The sequence below is a fragment of the Mus pahari genome, chromosome 15, assembly GCF_900095145.1.
Source record: "Mus pahari chromosome 15, PAHARI_EIJ_v1.1, whole genome shotgun sequence".
Classification (NCBI taxonomy): Eukaryota; Metazoa; Chordata; class Mammalia; order Rodentia; family Muridae; genus Mus; species Mus pahari.
Window position 1 is genome coordinate 61,623,351 of NC_034604.1, and position 20,575 is coordinate 61,643,925.

The window sequence follows — 20,575 nt, forward strand, 5'->3', positions numbered from 1 at the left end:
GGAGTTGAGTTGTGTGCCGGGTGAGAGGTGAGAACTGGGTTTCATTCTTCTTTATGTCGATAGCCCGTATCCTGGGACCACATTTTGATGATGCTGTCTTTTCTCTTGTGTGTGTTTTGGTATTTCTGAGCCCTCTGTCTATTCCATTGATCTGTGTATCTGTTTTTGTGCCAGACTCCTGCTGTGTTTATTACTGTGGCCCTGTAGTGTAAGTTGAAATCAGGCATGGTCATACTTCTTAAAAAATTCTCTTTTCTCAGGATGGCTTTGTCTAGCTTTAGTCTATGTGAATTCCAATATTTTTTTTTACCTTTATCTGTAAAGAATGGCCCCAGAACTTAGATTGAGATGCATAGAATTTGTAGATTGCTTTTGGTAGGATAACCATGTTCACAATATTAATTCTTCTGATCCACAAACATGGGTGATCTTTCTGTCTTCCATTGTCTTCCTCAGCTCCTTTTTGCGGTGTCTTATTAAAGTTTCCATTGCAGGGGTGTCTTGGTTCCTTGAGTAGGTTTATTTTCAGGTCTTTTATTTCTTTGGCAGCTAAAGGAAGCCATGTAAAAGGATGTTTCCCCGAGTTCTTTTTCAGTATGTTTATCTTTGGTGTATATGCTCAGTGTGTTTATCAGCTGGAGGAGTTTCCTGGTGGAGTCCTTCTGCATGTCTAGAATCCTATTGTCTGCAAGTAGGGGTACTCCTTTTCCTATCTGTATCCCCTTTATTTCCTTCCTCTGTCTTATTGTTTTAGCTAAGACTTCAAGCATTGAATTAGAGTAGAAGTAGGAGGGTGGGCACACCAGTGTTAGCAGGGTGCTTTGGGTTTTCCCCCCATTTAGGGCAGCTCTGTTTTATAGATTGACTCCTTATAGCTTCATCGTGTTAAATGTGATCTTCCCACCCCTGACCCTCCATTACTTTTGTCACGAAGATGTTGGATTTTGTCAAAGGACTGGGTAGTCATGAGATCGCTAACTTTGAGTCCAGTGTGCGATGAATCACATTTATTGATTTATGCACGTAGACCCATCACTGTATTTCTGAAATGAATCCAAGCTTGAACCTAATGATGATGATGTTTTTGATGTGATCTTGAATTCTGTTAAAAATATCTCATTGTGACTTTTGAATCTATGTTTATCAGGAGGTTGAGCTATTGTTTTATTTATTTATTTATTTATTTATTTATTTATTTATGTAGCATCTTTATCTAGTTTTGGTGTCAGAGTAATACCAGCTTTGTTAAAAGAGGTTGGAACTTTGTTTCCCTTTCTATTTTATAGAAACATTTAAGTAGTATCAGTTTTATTCTTTGAAGGTCTGAGCTAATTCTGTAGCGCATTCACCTGGCCCTATACAATTTCTGGTTAAGGGAATTGTGATTTGCTACGTCAATCTCATTGCTTGTTCTAGATCTGTTTAAATTGTTTATCTTATGTTTGGGTTAATTTTGGTGGACCGCATGCTTCTACAAACTCATCCATTTCTTTTAGATTTTCCAGTTTAGTGGGACATAGATTTTTTTAAAAAAGGGTCATCTCTGTGATTTTTATGAATTCTATGGGTAGCATAATGTCTGCTGTGCTGTGCCATGCCTAATTTTGTTAATTAGGATCCTTTTCTTTCTTTCTTTCTTTCTTTCTTTCTTTCTTTCTTTCTTTCTTTCTTTCTTTCTTTCTTTCTTTCTTTCTTTCTTTCTTTCTTTTTTGGTAAATTTGGCTCCGGGTTTATCAGTCTTTATCTTTTCAAATCCCAGCACTCGGGAGGCAGAGGCAGGCAGATTTCTGAGTTCAAGGACAGCCTGATCTATAAAGTGAGTTCCAGGACAGCCAGGGCTACACAGAGAAACCCTGTCTTGAAAAACAAATAAAACAAAACAAACAAACAAACAAACAAACAAAGACAAAGAACCAACTTTTAAAATTTTTTTGTATTTTAAATTTCTATTTAATTAATTTCTGCCATGATCTTAATGACTTCCTCCCACCAGTTGATTTTGGCGTAGGTTTGTTCTTGTATCATTAGGTCGGTTATTTGGATTTCTTTCTGGTTTTCAGATGTAGACACTCAGTGCTATGAGCTGCCCTCTGAGGATTGCCTTTGCTGTCTCCTTTTTGTCTGATTCTAGGAATTTTTACTTCCTTCTGGATTCCTTCTGTGAGTTTTCATTCATTAGTGTGTTGTTTAATCTCTACCAGTTTATGTCATTTCTGCAGTCTTTCTTGGCTGCTAATATTTAGCTTTATCTCATTGTGGTCTGAATGGACACAGGATGTCATTTCAGTTTTTCTATGCTGGTGAGTCTTGCCATGTGATCTGTTTTGGAGAAAGATCCATGTGCTGCTGAGAAAATGTGATTTTTTTTTTTATTGTTTTAGTGTTTTAGTAGAATGTTCTATAGATATGTATTCGGTATATGCAATTTATGATACTATTTAACTTTACTCCCCCCCCCCCCACGTAGTATAAATTTCCTGCCTGTTGGTGAAATGGTTATGTTTAAGTCACCCACTGTTACTGTGCCGGGGTTAACCTTTGGCTTTACATCTGGTAGTATTTACTTTGTAAAATTGAGTACTCCTGAATTTGGGTGTATACATGTTTAAAATTTTAATATCTTCTTGATAGATCCCTTGGTAAGCATGAAATGACCTTCTTTATCTTTTCTGACTAATTTTGATTTAAAGTCTGTTTTGTCAGATAGCTGACAATAGCTGCATGCTATTGTCAATAGCAACACGTGCTCATTTCCTTGTTCCATTGGCTTGGATTCTAAATTTTTACCCTTAGGTTATGTCTGTCTTTGAGGGTAAGCAGCCTTTCTTGGAGGCCGCAAAAAGATGAGTCCCATTTTCAATCCATTCTGTTAGTCTAGGACTTTTTGTTGGGGGAATTGAGGCCATTAATAGAGTTATTATCAAAGGATGTGCTCTGATTCTTGTCATTTTGTCGCTTTTGTGGTGTTTTCTTAAATTCCTTTTGACCAACTATCCTGGTCTTCTCTCTCTGTGGCCTTTTGGGAATGTTTATTTTCTTCAGTCCAGAATCTTTGCAGTGTCTCTGTGGATTAGTGATCATAGATTCCTCTAGTTTATTTTGGTTATGGAAAGTTTTTATTTCTCCTTCAATCATGATAAATAGCCAAGTATGACAGTCTGGGTAGCTGGGTGCTTTTCTGGTTCTCAAAGTTTCTTCTGAATCATCAACTGTTGGTTGGACTCCTCTGCCTTTCTGTGTGACTTTGCCCTTCTCTCCTGTGGCTTTCAGTAACCTTTGTTTAGTCTAGGTTTTGGTGGCTTAATTATACTATGGCTTGGGGAGTTTCTTTTCTGATCTTTTTAAAAATTGATTTTCTGTATGTTTGTTGTTCCCAGATAAACGTCTTTTTCTTTAGATCGGGAGATTTTTTTTTCTTTGGCTTTATTGAAAGCAGTTTCTATACTTTTGGAATGGAAGCTGCCTCCTCATATGTCCATAATCCCATAGACTGATGGTTTCATGGTGTCCCCAAGCCCTCTCATATTCTGTTCATGTATACATTTAAAAATTCACCATTGACCTTGAACTAATGACCCGATTCTCTCACATTGCCTTCAAACCCTGATGCGCTGTTCCCCATGTGATCAGTTAGTCCTGTTGGCGAGGCTGTCCACCGAGTGGTATTTGGCTGATGGAGGTTCGTGTTTCCATTGTCATTTCCTTTGGCTTTGATTTAGCAGTTCTCCTTTATTGAGTTCTATTTTCATATTTTGAACTGATGTCTTTATTTCATTGTGCTGTTCGTTTTTGTGTTCTTGGAGTACGTTCACGCCTTCTTTGAGTTTCTGAACCTATCTGTGATCCTTCCTTTGAATTGTCTGACAGCTCTTCTAAGTCCTCTCATTGGGGATCATCACTATGGAGTCAGTAATTTTTGAAGGAGACATGTTGCCTTTCTTCTGTGTGTTGTTTATGTTTCTGTACTGAGACTTTTGCATCTGAAGTCAGTTTGTCGGGATTTTCTCTCCTTTCTCCTTATCTACCTCACTTCCTTTCTTTCCCCCTTTTCTTCTCATGTTAACCATCTTTGCATGGAGGCAGTTGCAATGTTCAGAGAGGACTCAGACCCTGGGTCAGATCCCGCTGCCTATTCTCCAAACCGCCGATGTGTGTGGCAGGTCCCCACATACCCGAGCAAGCTACCCCAGGGTCGAGTCTGGTCCACTTCTCACCCGTGATTTTCGTTGTGGGTTCTTATGTACCCTACTCTAGTTCATTGCTGGCCTGCTTCCTGTTCCCACTGCCCCTGCTGTGTTTTGTGAGCCCTTGTGCACCCTTTGACAGAACCTTTGGTCAGAACCGCCCCTTCACTCCGTCTGGCACCTTCTGTCACTTTGTTTACATACCTGCATCCTACCCTGGATTGAGTCCAGCCTTCCCCGAACATCCTCTACTTCTCTCTACACTTTAACCTTGCCACTTTCAAAGAGATATTCCTAAGCACTGACTCGGGCTCACGGGCAAAAGCTTCGAGGGTAAATATCTTTCAGCCTCTTTTGAAATTAAATTTGAATCTTTGACCCGTGCTCTGAAGGATTGAATGGATTCAGGTGCTATGACCTTATTGCGTTATGTAGAAGTCGACTAATCCTAATTGTTGGAGGGGGAAGCTAGCCTGGAGGGGATGCTATGCTTGTTAATTGTTTGCCTCACAAGCATGAAGACTTGAGTTTGGTCCTCAGGATCCACCTAAAAATCCTAAGCATGGCGGGGGCTGCTTGTGAGTCCAGCCCAGGGAGGCAGAGACAAGAGGATCCTCCAGGCTCTCTGGCTCACCAAGCTAAGGTGATTCTCAGGCCACTGAGAGTACCTGTCTCAAAGGAGGCAGACAACTTTTTGAGTTTGACACCCAAGGTTGTCTGTCCTCTGGCTTCAGTATGCAAATCCCTGCTCACAATACAATCACCTAGACACTTAGACGACACACAACCCCGCATGCAAACAATAAGTTAGAGCTCTCCTTTGAGTTCAAGATGCTGGCAATGTAGTTCCTTCCTGTAGGGTCAGAGTTGAGTGAGAAAAATAATTCATGGTTGATGGAGCCTCATCCATGGAGTTACACATGTATTTAACATGTAAGCACGTATCTCATGTTAGATTAAGTTATAAGATGTATTCATTTTATAGTTCCGAACAAAATAGTCTTTTTAAAATAATAAACTTGGTGTTTTAAACCAGCACACTTATTTAATTATCTCACAGTTTCCATGGCTGAGCTGTCTCGTGTTCTGTTCAGTTCTCCTCGGGCTGAAGTTAAGATGTTAGGCAGGCTGTGTTTGCATGGAAAAGAGGTCTTCTAAGCTTGTTGATAGTTTGTAGAATTAAGTTTCTTCTAACCACAGGATTGATGTCACTGTCCCCTTGCTTGCTAGGACTGTTCTCAGGTCCTAGAGGCCCCTCGGGTCTTTCCATGTGGCCCCAGTCCCTCAGCAAGGCATTCTCTCACTCTTCAGTTACAATTCAGGAATCTTACATGAGGTGCTATGATTGAGGCCTTAGTAGCCTGTTCTAGATTCTGTACACTTCCATTATGGATAGGAAGGAGATAGATAATAACAGGCAGGGTGGTTTGGCTCATATATTTGGAGTAGAATTGTACAGGAGTCTCACGGTGTCCTTTATCAGTCACTTTTTATCTGGAGACATTTGCATTGGTTGAACATTGGGGAGTGACATATGGTAGGAACACGATTTGAGGGACAAGTCTCTTGGAGAGTCCAGTGTGGCACACAAATGTCACAGATGGCCGCTTATTCTACCTTGGATGGAGTTTATCCTACGTATTGGCAGACTGGATGTTAAGAAGTACCCATTTTATCAGAGGCAGATATTTACCTGAAATGGCTTCATAAGACAGGAAGTCACTGAATGGGGCACAGGGATCCCACCTCGAACGGGATCCCACAGAGCCGTGCTCACTAAGTTGGGATAAAGGTGTTGATGGTAGATGGTGGGAACCGGACAACCCCTGGAGCACAAAGGTGCTTTACGTTCAGGATGGAGGACACAGAAAGTCAGGTAGCCTTGTGGGTACAATCACAGTGTCTTCCTGGTTAAGAGTTTCACTGCTACACAGGATTAGATACCTATTTCCAAGAAGGGATGAGATGCCCTCGGGCTTGCCTCCTTTTACTGTTGAATATTAGGTACGCTGAGTTATCCCAAGGTAATTTGGATTGTTAAGAAGGAAAAATGATCTTTTCATCAGGCTACACAGAATTGTCTCAAGTCAGAGGCCAGCCCTAGGTTATAAAGGGTGACCCTATCAGAGAGAGAGAGAGAGAGAGTGAGTGAGAGAGAGAGAGAGAGACCCATATGACTTGATGCTTGGTCTGAGAGCCTGAATTTGGCCCCTACATCCCACAGTGCAAAGTGAAGCCCCAGGAAGTTGTCATCTGACTTCTACATACATGTTATTCTTGTGCCTGTACTCACAGACACATACATATAGCAGCAGCAACAGTAGCATTGTTACGACAAGCTCACCTGTCTGAATTTAAAAAGAAAAGAGCCAACCTTCCTTCTGGTCCATTTCCTCACCTGGGCCAGACCAATGACCCAATGCCTGCCCACATTCTATGGCCTGTGTGCCTCCCAGGAGGTCCGCAGTAACCAAAGACACAGATGGGAGCCTGGCATGGCTGTCCTCAGAAAGGCCCTACCAGCAGCTGACTGAGACAGATGCAGATACATACACCCAACCATTGGACTGAAGTCAGGGATCCCTGTGGTTGAATTAGGGGAAGGATTGTGAAAGGGAGAGGGACCCCATAGGAAGACCAGCAGTCTCAAGTAACCCAGACCCCAGGGAGCTCCCAGAGACTGAGCCACAAACCAGGAGCATACATGGACTGGTCTGAGGTCCTGGGTACATATGTAGCAGAGGTCTACCTGGTCTGGCTTCAATGGGAGAAGATACACTTAATCCCCAAGAGACTTGAGGCCCCAGGGAAAGAGGAGGTCTGGTGTGTGTGGGAGCACTCTCTCGGAGGCAAGGGGGAGGAGGAATGGGATGAGGAACTGGAGGGGGTACTGGGGGCAAGAACTGGAATGTAAATAAATAAAATAATTGAAGAAAAATGGTTCAGCAAGAAACTATTATTCGTGACTTCTCACTGAAGACAAACTTCTTGTCATTGGAGGAGCAAGTGTGTCTTTTGATGTAGAGATGAGAACTTATTGTCCTCAATGGCTCCTAAAAAGTTCCAATTTAGTCATATCCGTCACTCCAGATTTTTGGGTATGAATCTCTCTCCCCCCCCCCCCATGTAATACTTAATGTTTATGTTTGCATTTTCATTTTAATTATTTTGATATTTGTGCTTTTTATTATGACAGCTCTCAATTCTTTTTTGGTGGGGGGGGATGGAACTGAGAGAAATCAAGAATCAACTCATTGAACTTCTCTGTATTTCTTTCAGCACTTCTGACTCGACATTTGTAGCACAAGACCCCATTCTCCTGGTGGACTGTTTCAAAGACCGGACCTCTGGCTTCGCCTAGTTCAGAGGTGAGCTGAGTTCTTTCTGATGTTTGTGAAACAGATCTTTCTGATGTTTGTGATGGTGCCGGTCCATCCGAGGTGGTTGGCCTCCCTTAAGTCGCCTTTGTCTTCTGTCTGGATGTCTAAGTGACTGAAACTTGGGGTACATGGAGGTAAAATGCAGATGGTAACTACATGTCTTGGGAACTCAGACATCCTTTAGTGTAAAGCAGGATTCAGGGCTGGCCCTGGAAGAGTCGGACGTTGCTAGAGGATGCAAGATCTGTCCCTAAGCTCCAGTTTGTCTGCTGTTTGCTCTTCACCCAAGCTTGTCCTTTGCCTCTGTTAGGTTGACTCTGAAGTGATTTTATTGATTTTGACCCTGCCTAGTTGGCTGTCTACATTTGATGTTTCCTGGCATCAAACAAAGACATTTGATAATTTTCAAAAAGATACGGGGCATTTGATAATTTTCAAAAAGATACGGGGCACTTGATAATTTTCAAAAAGATACGGGGCATTTGATAATTTTCAAAAAGATACGGGGTTCTATGGTGCTCTACAGAGTTTCAGGGTATTCCTTCCCTCCTGCCTTTCTTCCTTCCCCCTCTCCCTCTCTTTCTTCCTTTTTAAAAATTTGCTACAAGGTAGGCTCATGACTTACAATAAGGTCCACACTTGCTCTCTAAGGTCCAGGACAGACCCTGGGCTCTTTTATCTCATCCTCCCTCTCGATGGCTTGCTTGCGTGGCTGGTAGAATAGTAGCTGGCACACTAATCCAACTCAATAAAACTTGTGTCAAATGTTATTAGCTGATGAGAACCTCCCTGGGCTCTAAAAAAATGTATGGTTGGGATTCAGTGAGGCTCCTGACTGATTTGCAGCATGAGGAAGGACTCTGTGTACTTCTTCACTCATTTACACAGATCCCTCAGTTTAAATGGGCTTTTCTCAGCCTTCCATAGCCTTCCATGCTAAACATCATGTATTGTTCAGCAGACTGCATTCTACTTGAGTGTGGGTCCAGTTCACCTCTTTCTGGGTGAGTTGAGTTCAGTTTATACATGGTTCCTTCCTCAGTGGATTAACTCACAGGGTAGATGGCACATGTTCACAGGAGTGCCCAGGGCTTCTCGTGGATGTTCGTGCTGCCAACGTATATTTGTGCGATCTCTCTATTAACTGGATGGAACAACACGGTGCAGGAGAGTCTCTTGTTTTTGCTGACTTAATGAATGCTGGTGGTTTTCCTGTGGTAATTTGGCACACTTATTACCAGCTTAAAGTAGGAGGAAGTCTTCTCCCAAGGCCCATGCAAGTGTGAGTGTGGTTTAACATTTGTCTTCGCTTCACATGCATTCTCCTTAAGTTCACCCACCCAAGCCTAAAATTGTGTCCATGTAGTTTTCTAAGGACGCGAACATACCACCGAGTCATGCCCCAAAGGGCTGTGAAATTTGATTTACAAAATTTTGGTAAAAGTAGCAATAATTCTTGAAAATTACATAAGTATCCGATTCCTCTCCTTATATGGGATTACCTCATTCTGTCAACTATTTTAAGCAACTTTAAAATTGGTAGTGGAAAACTTTCTCTTGACTACAGTACCGTATGTGGCTTTTAGGTTAAATACAAAACTGTGTTCCTCCCCGCCAATGGGAGCCGTTGAAGAACTGCCCGTGCTCGCTGCACAAGCGCATGTTGCTCCAGCATTCCCCGGGTGCTCTCAAGCACAGACTTTTGATTCTGAGGTGCTGTCAGGACCTTCACACTTTAAAATAGGCTCTTACAGCTGGCTGTCCTGGAATTTATACTTGCTCTGTGACTTGTAAAGCTCACAGCTGGACTGCGAGACATTCCTAAGTGGTGAGCACTCTGGACAGGTGTCGCTCGCTCTCTCTGCTCTGTTTCTCTGGGAGGGTCCTGCCTTAACTGCACCGCGTCTGTCTTTGGGTGCAGTGGATTTATTTGGATTTGGCTTTGAAGGTGGGATTGATTGACTCTCTGTGCTTAGGTTGTTATTAAGTATTTTAAAGATTCAGTCTTCCTGAAGACTCCAGAGGTATGCGCACCTCGGTCATAGTGCGCGTGCACAGACTTTGCCTTAAGTTCCAGCCCTGCCAGCTCTAATCATTCTGTACCCTGGGCAAGTTGTCACCCGGAGTCTCAGTTTGTCTTACCTTATGGGAGATTTATCTTGTAGAATTATCTTTGAAATGGCTAGTTCATCATCGATACATATTAAACAGTCAATACAATGTCAGTTGTCATTTTCTAGTCTGATATTAGCCAGCTGTCAGTCATGGATCATACATATGTGGGAACTGGTGGCAAACAGACAGAAGTTCTGTCTGCCTTCCCCCCAGGACTGAGCAGGTTTTCCTAAAACACTGGATGAGGCATCTTGCTAGAGCCAGGTGTTAGGTAATGGGCAAAGCACAGAGCTTTAAATAAATTATAAGTTCGGGCTCCTCGCTCAATGGTGAGGACAGGGAGCTGCTTTGAGAAACACTCAGCAATTAACCAACAGCTCTGTTCAACGCCACACTTCTCTGACCTGAACTTCCTGTGATCATGCTAAAAGAAAAAAAAAATCAAGATCAAAGACCAGCAGCAGTACTAGGAAAAAGATTTGTGTTCTGTCATCTGTGCCTGCTAAAGTGATGTATATGTACAAATTGATCTCTGCTGTGCACAAGGACCCGGATGAAATGGTGAAAATGGAATCAAATGAGAACAATTGGAGCTCGGCTGTAAAGAGAGCCTGAGGTGCCTCCACTTGAAGGAATAGATAACCCCTGTGGAGGCTGCAGTGATTTGCTCTCTGCATGGGAATCTGGGCAGTGATGGGTTATCCTCCAAGTTGGTTATTTGGGAGGTGAGAGCAGAGGTACCAGAAGGCCTGGGGAGAGTCTTTCACTGTCCTCCTGGCTTCTCAGGGGACTCCTGAATCCTTTCAGAGCTCCATTCAGGATCTCCCTTTGTCTGGAAACCCCACCCTCTTGCCTGTCCATCCCTGTAGCAGTCTCTGTGTGACTGTGAACCAGAGTCAGGAGGCTTTAGTATCCCTCCCTGTCCCTGCCCCCACCACCGACCCCCATTCTCTGGCTTTGGGTTAAGAGTGTCATTGGGAGAAGCAGAAGCACAGGTGTCAGGAACACTGGGTGTGTCCCCATAAAGCTGGGAAATGCCAAGAGGAAGGCTAGAAGGAAGGAACTTGAGTCACATAGTCATAGGCCCTTCTGTCCCTGACCTGAGACCTTGGGATTTCTCTGTCTGCTTCATTTGCCAGCCAGGATTTTGTCCCGTAATGTTTATGTTTGTGGAGGCCAGAGAACAACCTCAAGTGTCCTTTAGCCATGATCTACCTTTTCTTTTGAGACATGGTCTTCCACTGGACTGGTACTTGCCATGTAGAAGAGGCTGGCTGGCCAACCAGTCCCAGGGATCCACCTGTTTCTGCCTCTTTGACACTGGGATTATAAATAAGCATGTGCCACCACGGACACCTTTAAAACATTTTAATCTAGAATTTTTACATGGCTCTGGGGGTTGAATTTAGGTTTTCATGCTTGCAAGGCAGGTACTTCCTAATGGAACTGTCTCTTCAGTCCTCTGCCCTTCTATTACCAAGTGACATTTTTTTTTATTCTCCTTCATCAAGTAGACAACCGCAGTTGTAACCGAAAAATGCCTTTAGCAAATTCTTCTACAGTCAAGTGCTTCGTCAGTTGATCACAGTATTGTCAAACTTCGAAAAAAGCTAGCAAATTTTCCACCTAAGATTTTGTGTGTGTGTGTGTGTGTGTGTGTGTGTGTGTGTGTGTGTGTGTGTGTGTGTGTGTGTGTGTGGGAGGTTTGGGTGTGGGTGTGGGGAAAGAGTATAAAATAAGACTTTCAGAGATTCTCGGTTGCTTGGTGTCGTTTGTATTTTTCCATGGTGCGGGAGGGTTAGAAATAGAGCTGCTTTTTATGGGATGCTCAGCAGCAGTTTGGAAACTTGGTTTCGTGGGTTTGGTCTGTCTGTGTGGGTGAAGTCGTTTCTGTAGCAGGGTGTCTTTAGGCACAGTGCACACATGCACGCTCCAGTACTTCCTTCTCTGCCTTCCTGCCCCCCTCCCCCGGCCTCCCCACTTGGTATCACCCAGATGAGCAGCACTGGAGTGTAAAATATGCTTTGCCAGGGTCAGGTTCTTAGCGCTTGCTTGTGGCAACTGATGCCAGTTGTAACAGACTGTGTCTCAGCAGTCCAGGCAAAGTCACACTTGGTGCATCTGTGAGGGCATTTGCTTGGCGAGCGTGCCCTTCAAGGAAGATGACCTCCTAAAGTCCTGTCGTTGGTGGTGTACATGGGCCACCCTTTCAGAAAGTGTCACCACAGAGCCGTATAATTATTACAGATTCTTCCAGATGGAAGTAGTTTGCTAAGTTCTCTTTGGATTCAATACAGAAAGGGCAGGAAGATTAAGCAAAACCTAAAAATAGTTTGTTTTTGTTTTTTTTTTTAATATATGTATATGTGCTGTGTGTTGATGTTAGTGTGGGAATACCTGTGCCACAGTTTTGCATGTGTGAGTCAGAGAACAGCCTTGAATATTGTTCATAGTCTTCCACTGTGATACAGGGTCTCTTGTTTGTTGCTGCCAACACTGAGCTAGCTGGCTCTCTGGGATCTGCCTGTCTCCATATCTTGTCTCTCTGTGTATGTACTGAAATTACAGACATGTGCTACTCTGCTTGGATTCTCATGAGTTTTAGGGATATTTGGGTTTGAGTGATACATGCTTTACCCAGTGAGCCATCTCCTAATCCCAAAGATAACATTTTTGATTCCTAGGGAACCTGGAGGCATCCTTGAATTCCATGGTATCATATCCAGTTCTGGGCTTTGAAGGGCTTTGAGGGGATGCTGAGCAAGGTTCTGGTCTCCCCAGTGGTAGGAGCACTGTTAGGCGTGAGGCATGATGGTCATTAAAGAAATCATTTTAACGATGTCAGATGTGAGATGTCTTGAGTGTGAGCTGAGGACAATATAGGCACGATTGCAGAGGTAGGCAGGGAGATGGAAGGGGTTGGATCGTAGCTCGTGTGATGTAACAACACAGAGACGGTTAGATGTGTCACCTGGTAAACCAGACACACATGGGCAACCCAGGATGAACTCAGCAGCTTGTGTTTATTTAGTCTCAATAACAAAGAAAAGAAGGTCATGGGTTTGAGGACATGGAAGGGGTTGGAGGGAGGGAGAAATGACGTAAATATTCTATACATAAAGGAAATAACAAATGCGTTCAATCAGAACAAGAATGTCAACTAGTCTCTTCTACGAAGGCTTACTCATCGAGTGACTGATTTGTTTTGTATGGTCTTTATTTGTGTCTGAGGCTGTTTGCTGATGCTCAGCTGGTGAGTACAAACAATGCCCGAAAGAGGCTCCTTCCCAACACTAGGTGTCTGAGGTTTGTCTACAAACACACGTGTAAGGAAGAGTTTTTCTTTCCTCTCCTGGGGTCTGAATTGCCACCATTCTCTACATTTTGCTTGCATATCTTTCTTGGACCTTGACTGCTGTGGCAAAGAAGTCAGGACTGTGCAGCTGAAGAAATGCTGACAGCATTGATGAAATACAGAAAAACCTGTTTTAAAACGTGGTATCAAAAGAGACCAAGAGATGGAATCTAACATATCTGCTAAATAGTTTGAGTTTATTAATTTGAGTTTTTTTATTTTTATTTTAAATAAAATCTCACGTAGACCTGGTTATCAGGTAAATGACCAGCCATCACTGTTACCTTCTTCAAAGAGAATTGCTCCATGAAGACAGGAATTATATTTGTTTCACATTCTGAACTGGAGAATTTGTTACAGTTATACTTTGTGATTTGTGGTTTCTTTAAGACAGTAAAGCTTATAGCAAGTAGTTGATAACCCTCCCATTAAATTTAAGTGAAATATAACTCAGCCAAAAAAAAAAAGCAAATAAATGTTCCCACCTTGGTTTCAATTAACAAAGTATCTCCTTAGATACCTTCCATCAGCTGAGCCAAAAATCTGAATAAAGGGTTGTTCACTTCTGTTTAATAGGCAGGCCTTGATTGATATCTGGTTCTGGCCATCTATGTTGGAGTTGTTTGCACTAACAGTATATCTGATTTGCAGCAGTGGGTGTCTTAGTTGATGATGGGATGAAATACCTGACTTTGGCTGCAATATTACTGAAATATTATTAATCTGAACAACTGAAAATAAAAAGAAAGGAAAAAGCCCATGAAAGAATTAATACAATATCATAATCACAAACGAATCTCTCCTTGTCTTTGTCCTAGAACTCATTCTATTGAGCAGGCTGGCCTTGAACTCCTCACAGAGATCCACCTGCTTCTGCCTCTTGAGTGCCAGGATTAAAGACGTGCACCACCACTGCCTGGCTATGAAGCTCTCTTTAAAAACCACTGCCTCCAGGTGAGTTAAGGGTCATAAGAGCAGCCCTGTAAACACTGGCAGTAGGCCATTCCTTGTATACTTTGAGACACCAACAGACATGAGGGCCTACTGATGTAAATGTTTTACTTAGAAGCATTTAAAACACACCTAAAAAAAAAAAGCAAAGACGTATGCAGCGTTGGCAGAAGAACTAGAGTCCAGTGGGGGGAGTACAGCTTCGCCTGAGTTGGTAGATGCTTTGGCATTGGGGCTTTTCGATACCAGTTGGGTCTTACAAGGAACTGCAGCCCTGCCCTGTTTTACACTGATGCTGAAGGTTCCACCACTCGGCGTTTCCCACCTCTCTCTGAGGGTCCCAGTCTCCCCCTTCCCAGTAATTGTTTCAGGTGCACCCAGAGGCTGTTTAATCAGTATCTGAGTCCCCAAAAGAGCTCCATGCTAGGGCACAATGCAATTTACATCTCAGGTACCAAATCCTATGATTTCATTTTATTACTTTATTTATTCACCTTATTTGTATTTTACAAATGAGGCAGCGTGAGAATATGTGAGACTTACTGTCGTGTCGGTGCTCGTTTGTTATCGTGTCGACTTGGCACGAGCGAGTGTCGTCTGGGAAGAGGGAACCATGGTTGAGAAGTGCCTCCGTCAGATTAGCCCATAGGTAAGTCTGTGGAGCATTTTCCTGATCTATAATTGATTTGGGGACTTCAGCCCACTGGGAGCCACCCCAGGAAGGTGGTCTTGGGTTGTATAAGAAGGTAAATTGACAAGCCAGGGGGAGCAAAGCCAGGGAGAGCAGCCTTCCTCTTAGGCCTTTACTTTAGCTTCTGCCTCCAGGTTCCAGCTTTGCGTACAGCCCTGACTTCTCTCAGTGATGACATGTGACCCCAGGCATGGATCAACCCTTCCCTCCCCAAGTTGGTTTTGGTCTTAGTGTTCTATCACAGCAATAGAAACCCTAACCAAGAATGTGTGTGCAATGGTTTACAGTGTTAGGAGAGAATAAAAGAGATAATGGGACATTGAACTTTTTTTTTTTTTTTTTAAGTTTTTTCAAGACAGGGTTTCTCTGTGTAGCACTGGCTGTCCTGGAACTCACTTTGTAGACCAGGCTGGCCTTGAACTCAGAAATCTGCCTGTCTCTGCCTCCCAAGTGCTGGGATCAAAGGCGTGCGCCACCTCTGCCTGGCTCAACATTGAACTATTTAAGGATGTGCAAATACATAAGTAGGATTTAGTTCGGCATAGTTAATTTGGTTGTTTAATCAGTTAAGTTTAAGCTTTTCCAGTAGAGTTGCCTATCTTTCAATTATAGTGGAATGAAAGGTTCTGACTCCATCTTTGGGTGACTGGTAGAGAAGCCTAAATAAAATCGCTATTAAGAATCGGCAGCTGGGGGTCCTGGGAGCTGGTTGTGTAGCTAAGGAGCCTATAGGAGGGGTGGAGTTTGGACTCCATGTAAATGCCAGGTGGGCATGGTGGCTCCTCTGTGACTCCAGCCTAAGAAGACAGAAATAGGAGATCCCTAGAGCAGCTGGCCAGCTAGTCTAGCCGTGTTGACGACCTTGGGGCTGAGAGCCCCTGTCTCATGGAATAAGCCGAAAGAGCAATCAAGGAGGATCCCTGACACCCTTGGGCCTCACGGGCACATGTACCCACCTACACATACATGCATTCACACACGTGCGAACATGCACACCTCTACTCGTGTACACCACACAGACACATGAATAAAAAAGAACTGCTGTATGGCCAAGTGAAGTACATTACAAAGTGGGAGAGATTGTTACTGTTTGAGTCTGAAATGCATCCCACTTGCTTACCCTTTGAGCACGGGCTTTCCATCTGGTCCTATGTTCAGAGGCTGCAGAACATTTAGGAGATGGAGCCTCCCTCAGAGTAGGTCACTGTGGGGGGTGTGTCTTTGAGAGTTGTAGCTGTATCCCTGGTTCTTCTTGCTCCTGTGGCTCCTGATCTACCATGGTGTGAACAGCCTCTGCCGTGTGCTCCTGGTAGTCTACCCTCATCTCCTCTACTGTAATGGACCAAGTCCCTCTGAAACCATGAACCAAGCCAAATCTTTCTCAGTTATTTCTGTCAGAAACAGTGATTACAGTAGTCCAAGTAACTAATCCGGATGTGAGTCCTTGGTAAAATTATTTAAAGGCCATCTGTCCCTATATCGGGGGTTTCTGCCCAGCTGCAGATCTACTTGTGCTGAACCATTGGCACTGCTGTAGAGAGAATATTTAAGGGATTGGGCTATAGTTCATCAGATGTTTTCTGGCTGAACTTGGGTGTGCAGCCTTCTAGGAATGGATCATATTTCTCCTACTTGAAGAAAGATTTCTGTATCCATGACTTTCATATAAATGCTAGAGCATCATGGGAGAGGTTCAGTGGCTGCTGAGCATCCTCGGGTTTGGTTTAGGGCATGCAGTTACTATCCCACACTCCATAGGATGTGGCCCATAAAATTCATTTAATCTCATTCCCCATTGAATCTGAGCCTTCTATTCAGTGGAGCTTTCTGAATTGAAAAAAAAAAAAAATAAGGCAGAGCCCAAGTTCTAGTTTCTAAAGCCCCCAATGCCCAGAGATTTGAACAGAGCTGTTGCAGTGCTAGTCCTTCTGATAAAGTCCCTTATAGTCTAACGTGTGGGCAGACATGGGTGGGTCACACCCCTGGGGAAAGGCCTGCTGCTGCCTGTCTATGTGCACCTAGGAGATAGATGTTCTCTTCCTTCACAGACGCCATATCATTGTCACCAGAGTAGGTGACTTTGTTTCCTTATTCCCAGTGACCTCATGTTTCTGACCCTTAAAGATGGAAAAACAAACAAACAAACAAACACAAAACAAAACACCAAAACCCCTGGTCATTTCTGTCTGTCCTCACTAGAAAAGTGTTAACACTTGGCATGCCTAGAAAGGTTAGCTTATGGTTGGCTTAAGAGTTTGAAGTAATCTTCTTTAGCTTAACCTTTGTTTGTGTAGGATACTGAGCATCCCTCCCAGTATTTCCGTATGTTATTCTGGGAGAACCAATCCTGAAACTTTGAGAATTTTCTGCTTGACCAGAAGAACCGATGATTTCTTACATCTGTTGATCATTTTGGGGGTCTTTTATTCTTATACTGAAATGTGTATGATCTCATTTTCATAAAGATACAAATTCAGATTGTTTTGAAGGAATTTTTTATTGTCCACCATCAGATTATTATTTTTTTTTGAGGCGATAGTATACCCAATGAGCTATCATAGTAAGGAATCAACTAGTTGGCACAGTTTAAGAAATTAGAGTTTTAAAAAGGGGGGGGGTGACCTGGATGGGGGACAGTGAATGGGATGTAAAGTGAATAAGTAAAAAAATAAAATTAAATTGAATAAAAAAAAATTCGAGTGCATCAAACGTGGACTTTTATCCATCAACTGCTGTTTATTTACCATCAAATCTTTGCTTCTAGGATAGTAGGACTAAGAAATGTACAGGGCACAGTCTACATAAGGTCCACCCTCACCAGCACTCATGAGCGGATCTATAGACCCTGTTCTGCATCTTGACTGCCCGAGGAAAAGTCCTGCCCCAGGGCCCTGCATGCTGCTGTGTTATGACACATAGGGAATTGAATTTCCTGAGGCTGACTAAGTGTGAGGAATTTTCTGTTTACAGGCAATAAAAAGTCACAGGGAACTAAAGCAAAGTGCCAGGACCGGTAGGGGTTTGGACCTCTGAGTCACAGCAAAATTGCCCCTTGAGAGAATGTCTGTGCAGTTGTGTACCATTCCGCTCTGCTCGCTCTGCCCCATCCAGGCTGTGTTGGCAGACATCTTCACCTTCTCCAACTGAGGCACAATCTGTGGTGTTCCATCAAACCAAATAATAAAACCAGCAACGCCCTTGCTACCAAGATGGTCATCTGAAGATGAGACCAAGAGTTGGGTTTTATACACTAACCTGTGCATTCACTTACTAATTTATTCAGTGAATAATTACCAAGTGCTTTTTGATTGAAAGCATTACCAATGGAATGGTTGAGGTACAGAGGGATGTGATGTCCCACACATGCTGGGTAGCATAGTTAGCCCAGCTATGAGGGACCAGATTGAGCTTTGTTAAATCTTTTACCTCATTACAGACTCGTCGCTTTATCCTCCTTTATGAAGGAGTTGTGCAGACAGGCCTGGAATTAAGAAACAGTTTGGGCTGAGGAGATGGCTCAGAAAGCAGAGAGGCTTGCTGCAAATCCTTCTGACCTGAGTTCAATCCCTGGAACCCACCTGGTGGAAGGAGAGAGCCGACTCCTGAAAGTCATTCTCTGGCTTTTCCATGTGTAGTGTGGCATGCGTGTCCCTTCCCCTACACAGATAAATATATACATGTTTTAAAGGGTGAAGAAGAAGAGCTGGAGAGATGGCTCAGAGCACTTACTGGGGAACCCAGGTCTGGCACCATTGCCTGTTGTTACAGTACAGGGGATCCAATGCTTTCTCCCAGCCTCTGAGTCCCTCATGTTCTTGATACAATACAGCATACTCATACACATAAACCAAGGACACATGGAAAAGGATATACAAAGAAAAAAGGAGAAGCAACATAACATTAATAGGCTCACAGAAGTAAGGGTTTATTTCTTAGCCATGTTACATAGCACTGTAGAACTTCCCATTCCTGTTACTGTGAGAGCCAAGCTAATAGAAGCTCCATCTCTGCATATAGCTCTAGGGTGTCTAAAAGCAGGGGAGGTATACTCTAGCAAGTCCACAGTTCAAGCCTCTGACCCAGTGCTAATCACATAGCACGTGACATTTTAGGGCTCTGTCCTCCACATGCCTGTCAGTGACAGGCACTGATTATCCCTCATCCATTCTTCCTTCCGTATTCTCTATGGTGGTCCTCCTCCTTCCAGTGTCTCCCCCTCCCTTCCCTTATTTTTTTTGAGGTAGGGTTTTGGCTGTAGACCAAGCTGGCCTGGAACTATGTAGTCGAGGCTGCCTTTGAACCTCTAACCCCTCCTACCTCAGTAGCCCCAGTGCTAGGATTACAGGCAGGTGCCACACCTGCCCTCTCATTTTGTTTTCCTAAGAGATTATAATAAAAGTCGTGGAAATTAGACTTTTACTGACACACATGCAATATTGATTTTTCAGGAAGTATTTATTAATTAATTCACATTCTTATCAATAAAATAAAGCAGAAGTCACCCCAAGATTCCATTATTTTCCTCTCTATGCAGTTGCTTTCAGTTTATTCAAATAATATATAATATATAACATATAGTATAATATCCAATATGTAATATACAATGTACAGAATATAATATATATTAATTGATATATACATATATATAATATATGCAAGGTTGTAATAATATGACTATGGGAAAATGTATGAATATTCTAGGTGAGAGGCTCAGGCTTGCTCCTTTGGACATATCATTTACTCATTACGTGGCTTGGGAAATCTCTTCCACCTACCCTTTCTTCATCTGCCAGGAGAGATCATAGCTTCTTCTCAGAGATGTAGTTCAGGAACATCTCTGATGTTCTGGTCCTCTGTGTTTTTCCATTGCGCACCATTTGCTGGCTTGTACTCTCATCTGTATATTTGCAACTCTGCTTTATGACATGAGAAGATTCCCTACCTTCTCTGACGAGAGGAATCCTGTGATGCCGGTTGCTTCCATGGGTGAATGTTCATGGGAGGGGAGGTGTTGAGACCAAGGAACTCCCCACCAAGGGGCTTCTAGGTCTACCCGTGCTTATCTAGAATTCACATGGTTGAATTTCTTGAGCTCGAAATTGTACTTGGACCAACAATAGCTGGTCACAGGACACGTGGCTCTGTCCGTTGCCTGAGAAATCTTTGCTTCTGGGGAATTCTATCCTCCTCAACTTCAGGTCTTTGCTTGTCTGTGGCGAGGCCTGATTGGAGGGCCAACAGTATTTCGAGTAGATGTAACCTGCGGGGTCACAGAAGACTAACAGTGCAGAGAGAGGCAGCCTCTCCCCATAATTCCACTGGTCCCTTCCCATCCGTGGCTTTACTCTAGTCAAGAGGCCAACCTCCAAAGGCACATCAGTTGGTGGTGTAAAGACCCAAGCCTCTGCAGGAGCTGGAATGAGGGACAACTTGTGTTCTGTTGGCTTTGTCTCTGGACTGTGACACCCAGGAGATCAGCTATGGCCTCCGGTCTGAAGGGGAGGCCTGTGTGATACGGATGCTGCCTTCCCCTGGAGACTGTTGCAGGTAGATGCCTGGACTTCCACTTTGATCACTGGCAGGAATGAGTGTGTGTGAGGATTAGCCATGAGTCGAGGACTTCAGTGTCAGCAGGGTGAGGGGATCTGGGATCTTTATATCATCCTTATTAGCCACCACTACCCAAGGATTCCTCTGTTTCATTAACAGTGAACAGAGTCATTAAAGTGGATATAGTGCAGAGATTCTCAACCTTCCTAACGCTGTAACCCTTTAATACAGTTCCTCATGTTGTGATGACCACCACTCAGCCATAATATCATTTTCATTGCTACTTCATAACTATAATTTTGTTACTGTTATGAATCGTAATGTAAATATCTGTGTTTTCTGATGGTCA

At 43.3% G+C, this 20,575-nt stretch overlaps 1 protein-coding gene across 5 annotated transcripts in view; it reads left to right on the plus strand.

Annotated features, from left to right (window-relative positions):
• The window catches only part of Ldlrad4 (low density lipoprotein receptor class A domain containing 4), a 311,621-nt gene that overhangs the window by 63,954 nt on the left and 227,092 nt on the right, over window positions 1–20,575 (plus strand). For all 5 annotated transcript variants that reach the window (XM_029547067.1, XM_029547069.1, XM_029547066.1 and 2 more), the window contains exon 2: window positions 7,464–7,552. The gene's annotated coding sequence lies outside the window, so the exon portion shown is untranslated. The remainder of the gene's footprint in view (window positions 1–7,463; window positions 7,553–20,575) is intronic.